Source organism: Lutra lutra, chromosome 1 (genome assembly GCF_902655055.1).
Source record: "Lutra lutra chromosome 1, mLutLut1.2, whole genome shotgun sequence".
Lineage (NCBI taxonomy): Eukaryota > Metazoa > Chordata > Mammalia > Carnivora > Mustelidae > Lutra > Lutra lutra.
Window position 1 is genome coordinate 83,239,209 of NC_062278.1, and position 12,844 is coordinate 83,252,052.

At 35.5% G+C, this 12,844-nt stretch overlaps 1 protein-coding gene across 6 annotated transcripts in view; it reads left to right on the forward strand.

The window, feature by feature from the left end:
• LEKR1 (leucine, glutamate and lysine rich 1) overlaps positions 1 to 12,844 on the forward strand; it is a 197,134-nt gene that overhangs the window by 150,934 nt on the left and 33,356 nt on the right. The window lies entirely within an intron of this gene.

The following is a 12,844-nucleotide window of genomic DNA, read 5'->3' on the forward strand; positions in this document are numbered from 1 at the left end:
TAAGGGATCTGCAAATCAGTCAAGACTCTGCTGTCCTTGCCACATGCCACAGGGGAAGGAGCTCAGTGTTCTTGCATAAGTATGCCATTCCCTTCTCCCCTTACCACGCCTTCTGTCTTACCAACCCAGAGGGCAAGTTATTTCCAAATTTGTCCAAAGGCATGGTTAGCAGATCTGGGAACTTTCACCTGTGAAGCAGGTCATTTTTCCACATTTTCTACATAAGGAAAGAGGTTAAGCAAAGCTAAGTCTCTCACTCAGGGTCACATAATTGGCAAAGATAGTAATCAAGCTCTGCTGTGTCTAACCTCATTACCCATGTTCCCTCCACTACAGTTCACATAGTTCCCTCAGCATCTGTCTTGAAAGGCTGTTTTGTCAGCTTCTCTCTGTGTGACTTCTTTCTCAACCATGTTGTAACACTGAGCCTTCAGGGGACTCCCATCCCTGAGAAAATCAGCAGAACCCTGAGTGTTCCCTTTCTGTCTACTCTCCCCACCCTCTTGCTTTCTTATTCCACCTCTCTACTCTTTCAGGATTCTTCCATTCACTCAATAAATATAAGATGGTGACTTTTGTCTTCTACTCTCTGGTGTCTTGGTAAAATCAGAAATGGATCTATATCTTCAGAATGAAAATAGAATAATATTTCACAACACATTCTAGACGAAGAGAAGCTTACTGTTTAGTTCCTTTAATGAGGCTTGTCATATTTTCATGAAGGTTAAAAAAATGAGAAATGTAGATGCCTGCCTGGGTGGCTCAGTCAGTGGGGTGTCTGCCTTTGGCTCAGGTCATGATCCTGGGGTTGTGAGATCGAGTCCTGAATTGAGCTCCCTGCTTGGTGGGGAACCTGCTTCTCCCTCTGCCTGCTGCCTCCGCTGCTTGTGCTTTTTCTCTCTTTCTCTCTCTCTGTGACAAATAAATAAATAAAATCTTTTAAAAAGTTGCTTTGAATCTGAAAAGATTCAGAAGCAGTGTAGAAAGGGTCTGTTACCTCCTGGTACTGTGGCTTAAGTATAAAAAATGGACTGTAGAGTTAGGCAAATAGGTTTAACTCTCAACTTGACCAGTATCAAATTTGTACAACTCAGCCACTTTAAGGGTCATTTTCCTTATCTGTAAAATGGGGATACTAATAATAGCTATCTTCTCATGAAGACTGAAGTATCTAATATTGTGCCTGGTAGGATGTAAGTGCTAAGAAAATGTATTCCCTCTCTTTCATCTTTTCTTAGGTTGCTAACCCCTTAAAGCATCATATCTCATTAATGTTTACACCCTACACTGGTGATGTAGCTATTTATTAAATGTCTATTCAATCCAATATTTTCTGCTTTACTCTTCAAGTTGTAAAGATTAGACCTGGAGTGATTCAATTTGGATGCTATCCTATTAGTTGAAAGTATTATGAAACAAAATATTTCAAGTAACATCATTCTAAAATAAAGAATGTTATTTTTCCCCCAAGACTCACCTCTTTCTCTGATTTCCTATCTGTCAGCAGCTCTCAGAACAAGAGGCTTAGCCAAACTTCTTATGATACCACAGAGTTAACTGCTTTTAACTAAGGCAGGAGTTGTGGCAAAATCAAAATTATCTCTTTGATTGACAATGTGAAGACATCTCTAAAAGAACAACTTGTGAAATAGAATTTAAAGCTGTCGTTTGGCATTATGGTTTGACATTTGTTTGCAGTTACGTTTTTAACTACAATTAAGGGAATCTAGATTTTTGCATGTATGTAAGGAATTAGATTCTCATTTTTTTTCGGGTCTATGAATTTAAAAGTTAAAATTTTAAAAATAAATACTCCTAATTGAGAGAGATCCTAATTTGCCTATTGTGCCAACTCCAGAATTGTTATTTTTAAGCAATATTTCATGAAACTGCAGGGTAGTGTGCCACACCTCCCTCTCAAATATAAAAAGCAAAGACAGCATACCATTGCAGAGAGCTCAAGGCTGATATGAGCGTAAGCCAGAATTGCTGATGAATTCTGTCACTTTAGATGGTCATTTACTACTTTGGAATCTTGTTTCTTCTAAAATTTAGTCAATTGCCTTAGGTGTATCACCAAAAAATGGCAAGAAAGAACCGAGCCCTAGAGACTAAAACAATGCCTTACACGTAATGGGCACTCAGTAAATATTTGCTGGATAGATGGATGTATGGATGAGAATTAATTTAATCACTATGAAACCACTGATTGCATGATTTAAAGTTTGAAATTTCCCTGTGTTTCTCTCAGGTCCAGAGAGCTTCTGACTTGTCAAAAATCAGAGGTGGGGGTACAGTCCAAACTCCTAGATTCTAGTGATAATCTCCTTTGTCAGATTCTTAGTAAAATCCAAATTTAGGACCTAAATCTGTATTGTTTCCTATAACTCTAAGGCATTTTTACCTCCAGAACGGGTTCAGAAGAGGAAATTAGATGTCTCTATAATATTCAAAAATGGCTATACATTTTCAACTTTTTACAACATGGAAAAATATGGAAATGCATCTAACAATGTCTTATTTCTTATCATTCCTCTAGATTTCTAGCAGAAAGGCTCACAAGAATCAAAACTGATCCCTTTTAGTTTCTTTCAACACAAGCTTTTTTTTCATCATCAGTGACTTAAATGGTTTTGTATTCCTGAACAATGGGTATAGTGTGAAAGTGTGATTTTTGTTTTTAGAATTGGGATTATCTTTTTCACACATATAATCATCTCTGTTTACATTACTCAATGCCCATTTCATGCTAATTAAGGGTAATAAGTATTTGTACAATCACATATGATTATTCTTTCTGCTTTGTCCTACTAAAGAATCACACAAGAGTCTTAGAGTCTGGGTCAGAGGCTCAAAAGGAATCAAAGTGAGCTGAAAGCCCTTCTCTTTCTAGAGCCATAAGTAAATCAAGCAGACTTACCACTGCAGACTTTTAAGTCCATGATTTTTTAAAGAGTTCATTCAAAACACCTTAGACTTTGTGGAAATGTCATAGGGAACTTTATAACTTCGAAAATCCAGTGAATAATTATCATTTCATTAGCATTGTTTAAACCTTGGTCTACTCTATTTTAGCATCTATAATCTAGACTTTCAGTTTTTATTCTAAAAGGAAACATGTAACAGCAGTGGCGTTTTGTACACAGTCCATCAGAGGAATGTATATGGAATGGATTTTACTTTGGTTGTATCTAAATTATATTTGTCTTCAGAGAGACTGAAATTTGAGCATCTAAATACTCTACACTCATTTCACAAAAAAGGTAACTTCTAATGTACTGACAGGCACCCATCTGAAAATGCCTGTTGGAATTTTCTAACCAGTAAGGCCTCTTTTCAAATAGGAAACCGGGCTTAAGAAATAAAATGGACCAAATTGCCAAGACTGTGCTGTCTGCTACTTCTAACAAGTGCATAGCCAGCCACGTCCATTCTGTATACTGGTATTTTAAAAACCCGGTCAAGTGCAACTTCAGTTTACATCAACCGCTGTTCCTTATTTGATTAAGTTTACTATTATAAGATTCTAATCTCATACCTAAAGTTGTATAATAGCACTTGAAGGTAGACCATGGCATTAGTTTTCTATTGCTGCTATAACAAATTGCCACCAATCTAACAGCTTAAAACAACACAAATTTTTTATCTTATAGTTTTGCAAGTCAGAAGTCCATAGGAGTATTCAGGAACTAAAATCAAGGTGTCCCTAGGGCACGTTCTTTCTGGAAGTTCCAGGGGAAAGCCCATTCCTTGCTTCTTCCAGCTTTAAGAGGCTGCTGGCATTCTGGCATTCTGGCATTCTGGCATTCTTTGCATCCTAGCCACATGAATCTAGTCTCTGCTTCCTTTGTCACATCATCACCTTCCCCTACATTAATGCTTTCTCCACTTTCTTATAAAGGCCTTGGTCATTACATTTAGGGCACAACCAAATGATCCAAGACAATCTCCCCATGTCAAGACTCTTAATCACATCTGCAAAGTCTCTTTTGGCATATAAAGTAACATACAGACTCTGTAGATTAGGACATGGATATCTTTGAAGGCAATTATTCGGTCTACTACAACTGTGTTAAGTTAAAGATGGCTCTTATTACTCCTATAGCAAATACTAAAATAAAACTAAAGAAAAAATTTATAGCTAAATAGCCAAAAAAAAAGCGGATAAAATTGAATCATAAGACATATGCAAAATCCAAAAGAAGGCAGAAAAAAGAGGGAAAGCACACAACAGATGAGACACATAGGAGACACATAGCAAGAGGATAGATCTAAGGCTGACCATATCAACAACTGAATTAAATGTAAGTTGTCTAAACATTCCAATTAAAAGATGAAGATTATATAAGAATCTTTGTATAAGACTGTATAAGAAAAAGTAAGATTCAGCTATAAACTGCCTGTAGGAAATTTATTTTAAATGTAATGACACAAATAATTTAAAAGTAAAACAATGAAAAAAATACACCAAGTTGATGCTAATCAAAAGAAAGCTGAAATACTATAGATATCATGTAAAGTAGATTTTAGACCAAAGAATATTATTAGGAATAAAGAAATTCATTTCATAATGATAAGTGGGTTGGGGCACTTAGGTGGCTCAGTCAGTTAAGGATCAGACTCTTCATTTAGTCTCACATCATGATCTCAGTGTCATGAGATGGAGCCCCATGCCAGGCTCCATGCTCAGCTCTCCCTCTCCCTCTGCCCCTCCCCTCTCTCTCTCTCTCTGTATCATTAAAAAAAAAAAAAAATTTAGTGCAATCACAAAAATTCCAACAGAACTTTTTGTAGAAATTAACAAGCTAATTCTAAAATTCACATGGAAATGCAAAGGGCCTAGAATAAGCAAGGCAACTTTGGAAAGAAACCTATAGTCACTACCTGACTTCAATACTTCTTGTAAAGCTACATATTTAATAGTGGGGTACTAGTCTCAAGAAAGACAAGTAGATCAGTGGAACAGAATAGAGAATCCAGAAATAGGCACATGTATATGGTTTGTTGATTTTCTACATGGGTACTAAAACAATTCATTGGAGGAAAGATAGTATTTTGAAACCATTGGTATTGGAATAATTGTATATACATGTGTGAAAAATGAACTTTGATTCATACTATGAAATATATTTATATAAATTCAAAATAAAGATCTAAATATAAAACCTAAAATCATAAATTTCTTAAAGAAGACATGGAAGAACAACATTTATGAGCTTGAGTTGGGCAAAGATTTCTTGGATTCAACACCAAAAGAACACTCCATAAAAGAAAAAAAATAACGTTGATAAATTGAACTTCATTAAAATTAAGACTTCTGTTTCTTAAAAGACAGTTTAGAGAATGAAAAAACAAATTGTATACTGGAATAATATATTTGCAAAATATATGTCTCATAAAGGACTTGTTTCCAGAATATGTAAAGAACTTCAGAAGCTTCGTCATATGACTGTAAACAACCTAGTAAAAAATGAATGAAAGATTTGAACAGACACTTCACCAATGAAGACATCAGGTGGTCAATAAGTCCACAAAAGGACGCTTAACATCATTAGTCATTAGGGAAATGCAAATTAAAGCCATGGTGAGATACTACTACACACCTTCAATGTCTAGAATTAAAAAGTCTGAGCATAAAGTTGACAAGGATGTGGAGAAATGAATTTTCATACCCAGCTCATTGGAATATAAAATAGTACAACCTCTTTGGGAAACAGTTTGGAAGTTTCTTAAAAAGTTAAGCATTATACTTACTTGCTACCCCAGTGTTTTACTCAGGAGGAATTAAAGGGATTATCTATATAAAAACTTGTACAGAGGTATTGATAGTAGCTTCATTTCTAAGAGCCCAAACCTGTGAAACAACCTGTATGTCTGCCAACAGGTGAGTTGATCAAATTGTGGTATAGCCATACAATGAAACACTACTCAGCAACAAAAATGAACCACAATGTAAGCAAGGAATATCCCCTGCCTCCAGGATAGAGATCCTCAAAGTGGCCTCCAGGGGAATTTCAGAATTTCGATGGGCTCCACTGGGTGCCAGGTGCACACCTCCCACTTCTATCCATGCCTGACCGTGATCAGACTTGGCCACTCGACTTGTTCTTGCCACTGAAATGTGAGAGAGTGCACCAATTCTGAGTAGGACCTTTAACAGACCCAACGTTTTGGAAATTTTTCTTTTCCATCTGCCAGATGCTTCTAGTGGTTAGGATTCGGCACTCTCTCCCTTTTCCATCTGCCACTAAAGTAGCATTCCTGGGTAAGAATTGCTCCTTGAGCTACACCCTGGAACAAAACATGGGGAGCAAACCAGCAGGTGACACATAGCATAAGCCAAAAAAATAAACTCTAGTACTTTGAGCCTCTGAGATTACAGATATGTTAAGTTTGGGATGTCTCTGAAATATAGAAGTAGAGCAGTCAGATGGTGAGTTGGATTCCTGAGTCAGATACTCAGAGAATACCGAGAGGAGATCTGAGCCAGAGATAAAGTTTGGGAGTTGTCAGCATCTAGTTTGCATTTGAAGCATAGGAGTGGATAAGATCATCTAGAGAAACAGGAGAAAGGAAAAAGTGCTGAGGAGCACAAACATTTAAATGACAAGTACAGGAAGACGAGTCTGCAAGGCAGACAGGAATGGCTGAATATTTGGAGTAAAGCCACAAATGAGGTTTCTAGTGCAATCCCACTTTTGCTGTCCTCATTCTTTGTTTCTTCTGCTTCACCTCCTTTTCCTTAGCCTGGAGACTGCTAAGCAAGCATCAGAACCTGCTGGGTGCACCTCACACTCAGCAAGATAAATTTTTCTTTTACAATACTGGATTTTGAGCACCATTTGGACAGGGATCCTGCCTTCCTAATTCACCTCTGTGCTTCCAGGGCCCAATGACACTGCCTTGTCCCTACTGTGCATAGCTGACGGTCAACTCTACCCTACTGGTCACCTGCCTGGCCCTTCACCTTAGTCTTTCCTTTTGATTCCTTTTCCTCCACATGCATGTGCTCAGGCTTTAATCACTAATTATTTTTAAATAAATACTCAATAGACAAAGAGGAAGTGAACATAGATGGAAAGTCTGAAGAAATACAATATGATGAACATCTATGTGTCAACCCCTCAGTTTAGAAAACAGAACCCTACCATTAACTTTGAAGTCCCTTTGTGTTTCTCCACATTTCCACCACAGTGCCTCATTCTGCAGAGGAAACAACCAGCTTGCATTTTGTGGTTCTCAGCAAACTAGGAATAGAAGAGAACTTCTTTACGTGGATAAAGAACATCTATAAAAACCTGTAGAGAACACCTGATGTTTCTTTGCTTCACTTTTTAATTTTACCGACTTGTTTACAGTCCTTAAAAAAGAGTTTGCATATATCTTCATAGAAATAAAATCAGACTGTAAGGTTTACCCAATTTTTTTTTCTTTGTGCTCAAGATTATGGTTCTTGGATTTGTCCGTTATGGTGCATGTAGCTGAAAAGCATTCATTTCTTTATCTGTATTATATTCTAAACTATACCACAATTGGTTTATCCATTCTGCTTTAACTATATTCTATAAGGTTTGATATGTAGCAATTTCACTATTGTTCAATTCTAAGTATTTTTAAATATCAATTGTGATTTTTTTTACTTGACCCATGACTTACAGAAATTCATGTTTTAGATTTCCAAATACGTGGAGATATTTTACGTGTCTTTTGTTACAGACATTTGTTTTCTGAGAATATAGACTCTAACAGTGCTGTTCAGTAGTATAATGTGAGCCACCTATGTAATTTAAAATTTTTCAATTGCCACATTAAAAGAGAAAAATAACCAGGCAAAATGTATAACACATTTCACTTAACTCCATATATACAAATTATCATTTAAATATGTAAACATCTTTAAAAATTATAACAAATATTTTAGATTTTGGGGAGGTACTAAATTTTCAAATCTGGTATGCATTTTAAATTTAGGCACATCCTAATTTGAGCCAGTTACACTTTCAGGGCTTAGAAACTACATACGGTTAGTGGCTACCATATTGGACTATACAGGTTAATCAGACAACTGTTGTTTAAAATTTACTTTAAGGCCTAGGATGTCCATTTCATGTGAACTGGAAAATAATTGTGTGTTTTCCTACTAATTTGGCACAGGGTTCTATATATGAACCTTAAATCAGTCTTATCTGCATTGCTAAAATCCTCTATATTCTGAATTATTTGTCTGTTTGACCTTGGGTTGCTGCATTGCACATTACAGGAAGACTTCTCACATTAGGCTGGAGTTGTGCAGTACACATTTCCATGGCCTTATGTGGTGATCCCAGAGACTGACTTACATAATTGAGGGAACTGTGTTGAAATCTAACTGTAGTGTGGATTTTATAGTTTCTCCTTACGGTTCTATGAAGTTTTGCTTTATATATTTGGAGGCAATTTTAACAGGTGCATACAAATTTAGACTACTTATGGTGAATTAACCTGTTGTCACTGTAAGTCCAAAATAATGATTTTTGTCTTTAAGTTTACTTTGTCTAATATTAATATAGTTGCATGCTTCTCTTTCTTTAATATTTCCCTGTTACATCTTTTCCAAAAAAAGAAAAAGGAAATATTTCCATGCCCTTATGTTTTAGGAATGCATCTTATAAAGAACGTACATGTTCTTTATGCTCAGTGTCTTTTTTTACCAAGACTGTTTCTCTATTTTAACTTATGAGTTTAATTTATTTACCATCATTGTGATTGCTACCTTAAGCATTATATTTTTTCCTTTTTTTCTGCACTGTTTCTACCTTTTGGGTTTTTGGGTGGAGGGATATTGTTGGAGTTTTGTTTATTTTCTTTGTGCTTTTTCCTCTAATGGTATATTCTACTTGTATTTTTTTAGTGGTTACTTTAGAAATTTTACTATGCATACTTAGTGAAGTCTAAGATTAATATCTCACAGTCTCCTTGAATCATGCCAGGACCAAAGAATACTTGAGCTCAAAACTATATTTTATACAATATTTGTTTATAATTACCTGCATTCAGGGCTGGCTGCATAATTTTCAGGGCCCAATACAAACTGAAAATGTGGACCTCTTTGTTTCCCTGCCTTCACAGTACCTCCTTCAACCCAACATGGTATTTTCTTTTCTTTTTTTTTTTTTTAAAGATTCTTATTTATTTACTTGAGAGAGAGAATGAGAGAGAGAGCATGAGAGGGGAGAAGGTCAGAGGTAGAAGCAGACTCCCTGCTGAGCAGGGAGCCTGATGTGGGGCTCAATCCCAGGACTCCAGGATCATGACCTGAGCCGAAGGCAGTTGCCTAACCAACTGAGCCACCCAGGTGCCCCTGGTATTTTCTTGATTACTATTGAATGTTGTGCTCCCTTGGGCATGGGGAAATCGTGGAGTGGATACAGGCTTTCACAAGCACCCAGTAATTCTTCCCCATGATTCAGAGCAGGGGGAGTACACATGCCCAACCCTCACCCTCCCCATGCAGGTACCTACACCTGAGCCCACACCCAAAGCAGATGCTGGGCAGGGGCCAGAGAACCATCCTAGAAAGGCAGGGAAGTGATAGGAGGTAAGACTGTATGTGAACCAAGGCTCTAAGCCAAACTCCTGGTACATGCTCAATTTTCCCATTAGACCTCACATAAAACACATATTTAAAGATAAAATTATTAAGAATTTCTTGTTGGTGACCATAATGCATTAATTCTGAAGCACAGGATCCCCTTCTGAGCATGCGCCTTGTACAACTCTCTTGATCACATGCTCAATTAGTCTTCTCTGCATTTGTGTTTGCCAGTTTCTTTGCTCACATTTCTTATTGCATGCTTGACCTTCCTTCTAAACCTTTCCCCTCCTATAAAGCATAGTCTTTAGAAGGTTCTTTAGTAAAGGTCTTTTAGCTGGTAGTAAACACTCTGATTTTGCTTATCTGAGCATATTTTATTTCAGTCTCATTTTGAAAGGAAGTTTTGCTGGGTACCCAACTTTAGTTGATGGTTATTTTCTCATAAAATTTTGAACATAATATTTTGCTTTCTGACTTCCTTTGTGATGGAGAATAAGCTTTCAATGTGTTTGGGTTCCTTTGAAGATACTGGATTTTTTCTCTCCAGCTTCTTTTAAGATCTCTTTAACTTTGATGTTTCTCATATCTACTATCAGATGCCCAGATGGGAGATTTATTTTTATTTATCTTGCTTGGAATCCATTTGGCTTCCTAGATTTGTGAGTTAGTGTTTTTCATCAATCCGGAGTAGTCCCTTCAAATATTGTTTCCTCTTTCTTTTCTCTCCTCTCCTTCTGAAATAGTGCATAGATATATATTAGATCTTTTCCCTCTGTCCTCTGTATATCAACTTCACTTTTATATTTTCCATATTTTTCACTTCCTGTACTTCACTCTGTATAATTTCTTTAAATCTCCCTTTCAGTTTATTGCTTCATTTTTTAGCTGTGAATAATTTGCTACAGGACCACCCACTGTTTTTCATTTTGATTATTATGTTTTTAATTTTTGCAAGTTTGATTTGATTCTTTTTCATATTTCATTAGTTATTTAAATAACTTTTATTTCATTGAACATCCTGGTTTTATATTCTGTATCTTAAAACTCAACACTTTAGAAAGTATGAGTTTAATTATGCTTTCATTTGTGTCTGCTTATTCTCTCTCTTACTGGCTTTTTTTTTTTTCTTTTCTAGTTTTGTGATTTTTTAAAAAATCAGGATCTCATAGGTCTTGACTTTTTATCTGTAGAAAACCTTTGAGTCCCAGGATGAAGATAGGTTGCTCCCTGAAATATTGGTGTTTTTTCCTACCAGACATCTGGAGATAAAGTTAACCTATTACTACTTTAAGATATATTTTCAACATGAAGCTTTTTGAACCACTCAGGCTGTCTGAATTCATGATAAAAACCTGCATTAGGGTTAGTTTGTGTTTACAGATTCCTGTGAGAAATTTATATTCTTCCCTGTATCTAGCACAATTCAAAACCAGTAATTTTCTTTTGTACCTTGAGAGATGTTATTTGAATTTTACACATACTAGGTGTGAATTTCACACATATACTGCACTTGCAGCTCTTTGAGATGCAGCTTCATGCAGGTGAGTTTCCACTTAGACCTTTTCTCTCCTGAGCCCTTCATGAAATTTAAAGCTCAAGTTCATCAATTTTGGAAGGTACCTTCAAGTTGAGAATTGGTTTCAATGCTCTACCTATTGTTGGGGGTTCTTCCTTTTACTTCACTTTTTTAAAGATTTAGTTTGAAATAATTACAGAAAAGTTACAAAGACAGTATAGAGAGAGTGTATGTTTCTCTTTGGCCCACTTTTAATAACAATGACACATCTGTAAAAACTAAGAAATTAACATTGGTATAATATAATTAACTAAACTATAGAGCTTATTTAAATTTCAATAGTTTTCCACTCATATCCTTCTGTTCTTTCACTTGGGTTTTGTTCTCTGCATCCTTCCTACTTTTTCTCCAGCTCACTGATGAATTTTAAGATTTTTTTATAAGTTAAAAAAATGTTTACTAATTTTCAGTAGGAAAGTTGTCAAAGTACCTAGTCCAACACACTTCTGGAAAGAGAAGTCTGGGGAGTTTTAATTTTTTTAAATCAGTTTCCCTCAAATGATATTCATAATCCTGCTTACCAAGTCCAACATGTCTTCTTATGCTTGTGTCCTTAAAATTTTCTAGCCTAGAAATGTCAGCATTATTTTTATTTTATTTATAATATGTATTATTATTTATAATAATTTATTTATAATTTATATTTATATTTATTAGTTATATTTATAATATATATTATTTATAAAATATTTATTATTTTCTTTTTATTATTTTATTAGAAAAAGTTTAATAATATTTAAAAGAGTGAGAGTAGAAGAGAAATTAAGAGAGAGATTGAGAGTCCATAATAATATTATAGGTGGGAGAAAAAGTCAAGAGCCTTAACAAGGCTGTTGGTAATGGGAAAGGAAGAGAAGGAATAGTTTGGGGTCCACTCAGGAAGCAAAATACAGAATTTGGTATTGAATGGATGTGGTAGAACAAGGAGAAGAAGGAGAGAAAACTCAAGGATTTCAAACCAAAGATTTGACTCTTAAAGATTTTTAGAAGTCAAAAGGAAAAGCAAGATTGCAGATGATAGTAAACTTGTTTTTTAATGGATCTGGTATTAATGGTTCATTAAGGTGGAGATGTCCAACAGGCGGTTACAATTGAAAGTCACAATTTTGAGAAAGGAGTCAGAGCTACAAGGAACAGGGTGGTGATAGAAAACAAAGAGATTAGAATTAGGAATAAGCAGTGGAGAAGAATCACCTACATCAAAACTAAGGAGGGACGTGGTGATTATGGAAGAGGGAGAGTCCTGTTAACAAGTGTGCTTTTGCCACTACTTGTGATATTCAAAAGCTTAATTTCAGTGCCTCTGTGAAATGCTCTTATGAATCTTCTGCACTTACCCCACCCAGAGGATTACAAACTAAACTTCAAGATCCATTTATGTGGATTAAAATATTAAAATGTTCTTTGTGTTTTCTTTTCAATTTTCCAGTATGTTTTGTACTATACGATATCTCAGACATGAATTTCTACTTAATTTGGTTTGTTCCTATTAGTACTTGAGACAAGTAAAAGAAAAATAAATCTAGCAAGAACCACAAATGTGTTGATTTTATGGCATATCCCAACATATTTTCCTTTTCTTTAGGAAACAAAATATTGTCTAGTGTTAGAATTTAGTCATTAAACTTTGGAACCATAATGTGCAATGTTTTATGATATTTGTGATTCTACATATTTGTTACTATTTCATGCAA